Source organism: Salmo salar, chromosome ssa19, assembly GCF_905237065.1.
Source record: "Salmo salar chromosome ssa19, Ssal_v3.1, whole genome shotgun sequence".
Classification (NCBI taxonomy): Eukaryota; Metazoa; Chordata; class Actinopteri; order Salmoniformes; family Salmonidae; genus Salmo; species Salmo salar.
Window position 1 is genome coordinate 82,825,216 of NC_059460.1, and position 8,107 is coordinate 82,833,322.

Here is an 8,107-nt window from a genome sequence, read left to right on the forward strand (position 1 = left end):
GTCATGACGTCTTCACAGCATTACACAGCTATTAAACAGGATGAAGTCATGACGTCTTCACAGCATTACACAGCCATTAAACAGGATGCAGTCATGACGTCTTCACAGCATTACACAGGATGAGGTCATGACGTCTTCACAGCATTACACAGCCATTAAACAGGATGAAGTCATGACGTCTTCACAGCATTACACAGGATGAGGTCATGACGTCTTCACAGCCATTAAACAGGATGAAGTCATGACGTCTTCACAGCTCACAGCCTTTAAACAGGATGAAGTCATGACGTCTTCACAGCCATTACACAGGATGAGGTCATGACGTCTTCACAGCATTACACAGCCATTACACAGGATGAGGTCATGACGTCTTCACAGCCATTAAACAGGATGAAGTCATGACGTCTTCACAGCCATTAAACAGGATGAAGTCATGACGTCTTCACAGCCATTAAACAGGATGAGGTCATGACGTCTTCACAGCATTACACAGCTATTAAACAGGATGAAGTCATGACGTCGTCACAGCCATTAAACAGGATGAGGTCATGACGTCTTCACAGCATTACACAGCCATTAAACAGGATGAAGTCATGACGTCTTCACAGCCATTAAACAGGATGAGGTCATGATGTCTTCACAGCCATTAAACAGGATGAGGTCATGACGTCTTCACAGCATTACACAGCTATTAAACAGGATGAGGTCATGACGTCTTCACAGCATTACACAGCCATTAAACAGGATGCAGTCATTAAGAGAGAGCAGGGGAGTTAGTTTCGGGGGCGATGGGTGGGTGGCTTCCATTGTGATTAGGTGATATACTGGTTTGACCAAAGAAACTAACAGGAAAATGTTCCAGAGATTGTAGCTGAATTAGTAAATGACCTTGAAATAGAAGTGCTACTCTGACTGATCATCTAGCTTTCTATAAATAACTGACGATCTGTATTGAATGTATACATTTAAATAAATGATCTAAACCAAAACAAATCTCTGTGAGGCCCTAATAACACAAGGACCACTAACAGACAAGTCACTGTGTTTTGCCAATATCTGCTTGTTAGATTGTATAATACCACATCTGTTGGTTTTGCAGGTAGCTAATATGTGTGATGGTTACGAAAGCTGGTGAGTAGGTTTGCACAAATTCCAAAATTTTCCAGAAATCCTGGTTGGAAGATTCCCAGAATCAGGAAGGAATTCTCCAACAAGGATTTCTGGAAGACCTGGTCATTTTGGGAACCCTAAGAGCGCCTGAAATGGAGGCTCTGCCAGACTGGCAGCTCAGCTGCTGGGTATTTCCACAAACTGTCCCTCCGTCCCTCTGTCCACCAACCATCTGTCCTAAAGGAAAGTCTAAGGTCTAACATCTAACTTGTCTGCCTTCACCAGCCTCATGCACACGTCATAAACGCTCAGCTCAACACCGGGGAGCAGAATGTGAAGAGACAACACTGCTTACTGGTCATGCTACTCAAATCAAAGCACATGTTTAATTGTCACATGCGATAAAATACAACAAGTGTAGTAGACCTTACAGTGAAATGCTTACTGACAAGGCCTTAACCAACAATGCAGTTCAAGAAATATAGTTGAAAAAATATTTACTAAATAAACTCAAGTAAATAATTAAATAATAAGTAACACAATAAAATACCAATAATGAGTCTACAGGGGGTACCGTGTCAACTTGCGGGGGGTACAAGTTAGTGGAGGTAATTTGAACATGTAGGTAAAGTGACTATGCATAGACAACAAACAGCGAGTAGCAGCAGTGTAAAAACAAAAGGGGGAGGGGGGGCATTTGATTAACTGCTCAGCAGTCTTATGGCTTGGGGATAGAAGCTGTTAGGAGCCTTTTGGACCAAGACTTGGCACGCTCAGGTACCGCTTAACGTGCAATAGCAGACTAGCACGTAATACACTTGTTCTAGACTAGACTAGCATGTAAAACACTGGTTCTAGACTAGACTAGCATGTAATACACTGGTTCCAGACTAGCATGTAATACACTGGTTCTAGACTAGCACGTAATACACTGATTCTAGACTAGCATGTAATACACTGGTTCTAGACTAGCATGTAATACACTGGTTCTAGACTAGACTAGCACGTAATACACTGGTTCTAAACTAGACTAGCAAGTAATACACTGGTTCTAGACTAGCATGTAATACACTGGTTCTAGACTAGGCTAGCATGTAATACACTGGTTCTAGACTAGAATAGCATGTAATAGACTGGTTCTAGACTAGACTAGCATGTAATACACTGGTTATAGACTAGACTAGCATGTAATACACTGGTTCTAGACTAGTACGTAATACACTGGTTCTAGACTAGGCTAGCACGTAATATACTGGTTCTAGACTAGGCTAGCACGTAATACACTGGTTCTAGACTAGACTAGCACGTAATACATTGGTTCTAGACTAGGCTAGCGCGTAATACACTGGTTCTAAACTAGACTAGCACGTAATACACTGGTTCTAGACTAGACTAGCGCGTAATACACTGGTTCTAGACTAGGCTAGCACATAATACACTGGTTCTAGACTAGGCTAGCGCTTAATACACTGGTTCAAGACTAGGCTAGCGTGTAACACACTGGTTCTGGACTAGACTAGCACGTAATACACTGGTTCTAGACTAGGCTTGCACATAATACACTGGTTCTGAACTAGACTAATGCGTAATACACTGGTTCTAGACTAGCGTGTAATACACAGGTTCTAGACTAGACTAGCACATAATACACTGGTTCTAGACTAGAGTGTAATACACTGGTTCTAGAGTAGACTAGCACATAATACACTGGTTCTAGACTAGAGTGTAATACACTGGTTCTAGACTAGACTGGGACATAATACACTGGTTTTAGACTAGACTAGCACGTAATACACTGGTTCTAGACTAGGCTAGCACGTAATACACTGGTTCTAGACTAGCGTGTAATACACAGGTTCTAGACTAGACTAGCATGTAATACACTGGTTCTAGACTAGAGTGTAATACACTGGTTCTAGACTAGACTAGCACATAATACACTGGTTCTAGACTAGGCTAGCGCTTAATACAATGGTTCAAGACTAGGCTAGCGTGTAACACACTGGTTCTGGACTAGACTAACACGTAATACACTGGTTCTAGACTAGGCTTGCACATAATACACTGGTTCTGAACTAGACTAGTGCGTAATACACTGGTTCTAGACTAGCGTGTAATACACAGGTTCTAGACTAGACTAGCACATAATACACTGGTTCTAGACTAGCGTGTAATACACAGGTTCTAGACTAGAGTGTAATACACTGGTTCTAGAGTAGACTAGCACATAATACACTGGTTCTAGACTAGACTGGGACATAATACACTGGTTCTAGACTAGGCTAGCACGTAATACACTGGTTCTAGACTAGCGTGTAATACACAGGTTCTAGACTAGACTAGCATGTAATACACTGGTTCTAGACTAGAGTGTAATACACTGGTTCTAGACTAGACTAGCACATAATACACTGGTTCTAGACTAGAGTGTAATACACTGGTTCTAGACTAGACTAGCACATAATACACTGGTTTTAGACTAGACTAGCACGTAATACACTGGTTCTAGACTAGCGTGTAATACACTGGTTCTAGACTAGACTAGCACGTAATACACTGGTTCTAGACTAGGCAAGCACGTAATACACTGGTTCTAGACTAGGCTAGCACGTAATACACTGGTTCTAGACTAGCATGTAATACACAGGTTCTAGACTAGGCTAGCACGTAATACACTGGTTCTAGACTAGTGTGTAATACACAGGTTCTAGACTAGGCTAGCACGTAATACACTGGTTCTAGACTAGCACATAATAGACTAGTTCTAGACTAGGCTAGCGCGTAATACACTGGTTCTAAACTAGACTAGCGCATAATACACTGGTTCTAGACTAGACTAGCATGTAATACACTGGTTCTAGACTAGGCTGGCTGACCAACAAATCAACAAACCAGTGGGTTTAATATTATCTAGGCCCCTGAGCTGGACACAAACCCTTTCAACAAAATGATTCACACTAGTCAATCATTATTTGTTTTTCGAGCTAAAACAAATGTCATACATCTCAACAACATATATTATATAAAACAAATCTGTATGTCTCTGAATAGCCAAAGTATTAATTAGGGTTAATGTTCTTGAAGGAGCCAGGCAACAGATTAGGGTAATTGAAAGTCCATACCATGACAGAAATAACCACTCTTTCACAAGGGGCTAGACCCTCTGGTGCCTTTTACTGTCTGTCCCAGAGAACTAAATATATTCTCTGCATTCTGAATGGCATTCCTGTCCCTAAGCAGGCGTGCCAGTAGTTGACAGTATAGGAGAATAAATAGCTTTCTCAGCCAAGCCTTTTTCAAGCCTGACACATGTGCGAAGATGGGCGTGTGTGTGTGTGTGTGTGTGTGTGTGTGTGTGTGTGTGTGTGTGTGTTCTGTGTGTGTGTGTCTATGTGCATACCCTCATTAAGTATGAGAGAGAGTGCAAAAGAAAACACATTTGAAATAGTTCAATAGCACTTGTCTTGATATCAATATCTTGGTATTGTCTTTCCTTTTTTATCAGCTTGCATTAGCAGCGTCTCTGATCAGCAGGCGTTCATAGATATTGACATAGTAATAACTGCTCTGGCAGAGCAGAGAGTCCTAATTTCTCAGGATCTCAGCGCTGAGCCAAAATTATGTCACTCCAAACACCTGTTCTCCTGAAAAACGTCACTGGCCTTAAGTAGTTCCGGCAGCAGTCCAAAAAGTGAACTCCTGAACCTACTGGGCCAAGCGCTCTCTCTCCCCCTCTCCCTCCCTCCCTCTCTCCCACTCTCTCCCCCTCCCTCCCTCCGTTCTCTCCCTCCCTCTCTCCCTCTCTCTCCCCCTCTCCCTCCCTCTCTCTCTCTCTCCCTCTCCCTCGCTCCCTCTCTCCCACTCCCTCCCTCCGTTCTCTCCCTCCTTCCCTCCCTCTCTCTCTCTCTCTCTCGGGGTGCAGAAGCAGGAGGCAGGAGGTGGCTGGTAGCAACACCCACTCTAATTTAGTGATAGTCTAAGAGTTTACATAAGGGATGTGCAACTCTGTGCCTGTCAGTCAAGCTCTCTAGCACACACACACACACACACACACACACACACACACACACACACACACACACACACACACACACACACACACACACACACACACACACACACACACACACACACACACAAACATGCACACACACTGCAGCTAGCTTAGTGATGCCCCAATCCCATTCATGCCATTTAAAAAGCTGACGAGAGACTAAACTTCAGTAGCACAGATATTAGATATTGTTTGAGTATCTCCTGTCCTGTAGGGAGTTCACACTTCTGTATCTGTGAAAATAACCTCTGCAACATATTTCAATGTGTTCCTCAAGTAAATCACTTGTTTTCAGCTCCTCGCTGGAAGTAGACGCTAGGCATCTTTAAGAACTACATAGCGACTTTTACTTATTTGGTATTTAGGTATTTACACAACTTCTTTTAACGTTGTAACTATTTAACTTTATCACTTCTAAAAAAAAAAAAGATATATATATTACTTATGTATTTACCCAACTTATTTTGTATTTATTGTTTTAGAAGCGTCTTTGTAGATGAAAGTTTAAAAACAGCATAAATAGACGAAGCGATGGTTGTTGTTGTAACTGCGTCTCTTTAAGGTAAGCTGTTCAAACAGAACATGTAATCACCCCACTGCCTGTCAGTCATACAGGCTTCACATTATAGTACTCATAATGAACCATTTTAGGACACTGTCTCTGACCTACATTTTAGAGGCCCTCCTTTTGACTGCAGACATATATATATATATATATTGTTTCTGTTTTAAAACTCATTTCCTGCATTTCTACACATTTTTACATGGGGCAGAGAGAACATTTGACAGTTTTAAAGTTTGTTTCTTGCAAGCCTATACATTTTGGTCATGTGGCTGAGAGAAAACATAAAAGCAAATTTCCTGCAATTCTAGACATTTTGCCATGGGTCAGAAAGAACATTTGACAGTTTTAAAGTTAGTTTCCTGTAATTCTACACATCTTGCCATGGCTTATGACGTGTTCTTATGCTATCTGAGTGACTCACACATTATAGCACAGCAGATATGGATTCAGATAGCAGATTCGGTCTAAAATAGTCTGGTCCACTGGTCCACTTGTGGACCAGACACTGCCCTCTCTCTGTCCTCTGCCCTCTCTCTGTCCTCTGCCCTCTCTCTGTCCTCTGCCCTCTCTCTGTCCTCTGCCAAACACACACTGCCCTCTCTCTGTCCTCTGCCCTCTCTCTGTCCTCTGCCCTCAATCTGTCCTCTGCCCTCTCTCTGTCCACTGCCAAACACACACTGCCCTCTCTCTGTCCTCTCTCTGTCCTCTGCCAAACACAAACTGCCCTCTCTCTGTCCTCTGCCCTCTCTCTGTCCTCTGCCCTCTCTCTGTCCTCTGCCAAACACACACTGCCCTCTCTCTGTCCTCTGCCAAACACACACTGCCCTCTCTCTGTCCTCTGCCCTCTCTCTGTCCTCTGCCAAACACACACTGCCCTCTCTCTGTCCTCTGCCCTCTCTCTGTCCTCTGCCAAACACACACTGCCCTCTCTCTGTCCTCTGCCCTCTCTCTGTTCTCTGCCAAACACACACTGCCCTCTCTCTGTCCTCTGCCAAACACACACTGCCCTCTCTCTGTCCTCTGCCCTCTCTCTGTCCTCTGCCAAACACACACTGCCCTCTCTCTGTCCTCTGCCCTCTCTCTGTCCTCTGCCAAACACACACTGCCCTCTCTCTGTCCTCTGCCCTCTCTCTGTCCTCTGCCAAACACACACTGCCCTCTCTCTGTCCTCTGCCCTCTCTCTGTCCTCTGTCAAACACACACTGCCCTCTCTCTGTTCTCTGCCCTCTCTCTGTCCTCTGCCCTCTCTCTGCTCTCTGTCCTCTGCCCTCTCTCTGTCCTCTGCCAAACACACACTGCCCTCTCTCTGTCCTCTGCCCTCTCTCTGTCCTCTGTCAAACACACACTGCCCTCTCTCTGTTCTCTGCCCTCTCTCTGTCCTCTGCCCTCTCTCTGTCCTCTGCCAAACACACACTGCCCTCTCTCTGTCCTCTGCCAAACACACACTGCCCTCTCTCTGTCCTCTGCCCTCTCTCTGTCCTCTGCCAAACACACACTGCCCTCTCTCTGTCCTCTGCCAAACACACACTGCCCTCTCTCTGTCCTCTGCCCTCTCTCTGTCCTCTGCCAAACACACACTGCCCTCTCTCTGTCCTCTGCCCTCTCTCTGTCCTCTGCCAAACATACACTGCCCTCTCTCTGTCCTCTGCCCTCTCTCTGCCCTCTGCCAAACACACACTGCCCTCTCTCTGTCCTCTGCCCTCTCTCTGTCCTCTGCCAAACACACACTGCCCTCTCTCTGTCCTCTGCCCTCTCTCTGCCCTCTGTCAAACACACACTGCCCTCTCTCTGTCCTCTGCCCTCTCTCTGCCCTCTGTCAAACACACACTGCCCTCTCTCTGTCCTCTTCCCTCTCTCTGTCCTCTGCCAAACACACACTGCCCTCTCTCTGTCCTCTGCCCTCTCTCTGTCCTCTGCCAAACACACACTGCCCTCTCTCTGTCCTCTGCCCTCTCTCTGTCCTCTGCCAAACACACACTGCCCTCTCTCTGTCCTCTGCCCTCTCTCTGTCCTCTGCCCTCTCTCTGTCCTCTGCCCTCTCTCTGTCCTCTGCCCTCTCTCTGCCCTCTGCCAAACACACACTGCCCTCTCTCTGTCCTCTGCCCTCTCTCTGTCCTCTGCCCTCTCTCTGTCCTCTGCCAAACACACACTGCCCTCTCTCTGTCCTCCCCCCTCTCTCTGCCCTCTGTCAAACATACACTGCCCTCTCTCTGTCCTCTGCCCTCTCTCTGCCCTCTGCCAAACACACACTGCCCTCTCTCTGTCCTCTGCCCTCTCTCTGTCCTCTGCCCTCTCTCTGTCCTCTGCCCTCTCTCTGTCCTCTGCCAAACACACACTGCCCTCTCTCTGTCCTCTGCCCTCTCTCTGCCCTCTGTCAA